Source organism: Onychostoma macrolepis, chromosome 22, assembly GCF_012432095.1.
Source record: "Onychostoma macrolepis isolate SWU-2019 chromosome 22, ASM1243209v1, whole genome shotgun sequence".
Taxonomy (NCBI): domain Eukaryota; kingdom Metazoa; phylum Chordata; class Actinopteri; order Cypriniformes; family Cyprinidae; genus Onychostoma; species Onychostoma macrolepis.
Genome location: NC_081176.1, coordinates 19,158,990 through 19,159,641, shown reverse-complemented (window position 1 = coordinate 19,159,641; position 652 = coordinate 19,158,990).

Sequence of the window (652 nt, the reverse complement as noted above, 5' to 3'; positions counted from 1 at the left end):
GGCTACTGAAACATGCTACTCTGCAAAAGTAGGCTTTTGGTTGGTTTTGCACTTTGTTCAACTCACATTTTTTGCCATGTTATGACATCTCTTTTTAAAATTTTGAATGCACTTTGATGCATGTTCTGACTTCTGACTTATATTGAAATGGAAAATTACAGAATTACTCATCTGATTAAATGTGCATTAGTGAAAGGAATGTAGATATTTACTGCAATTGTTCCAAAGAAATTAAATGTTAATATGAAATGTCAGTGTTTGTTTTTAAAGGTGTTTTTATACTAAACGCACTAATACTAAATATGCTGTCAATTTTGAAATAAAAATGTCATGGACATTTAAGAACATGCAATGTATTTTATTTTATGTGAGTAGAAAATAGAAACTTGAGTTGTGTGGGCAAATTACATAGTTCAGCCAGTTGAATGAACTTAACATTACTAGTAAGATGAACTATTCTTGAAAAAGTAACCTGGCTGCCTTAAAAATATAAGTTAATTCAACAAGATGCTTAGTTTGGCCAATTTGTATTAAGTTTGCAGAACTTATACTTACAAGTTTATTCAACAAAATGCTTAGTTTAAACAACTCAACATTTGTTGGTCTCACTAATTTTATGTTGTTTCAACTTGAATTTAGGCTAGCACAACTT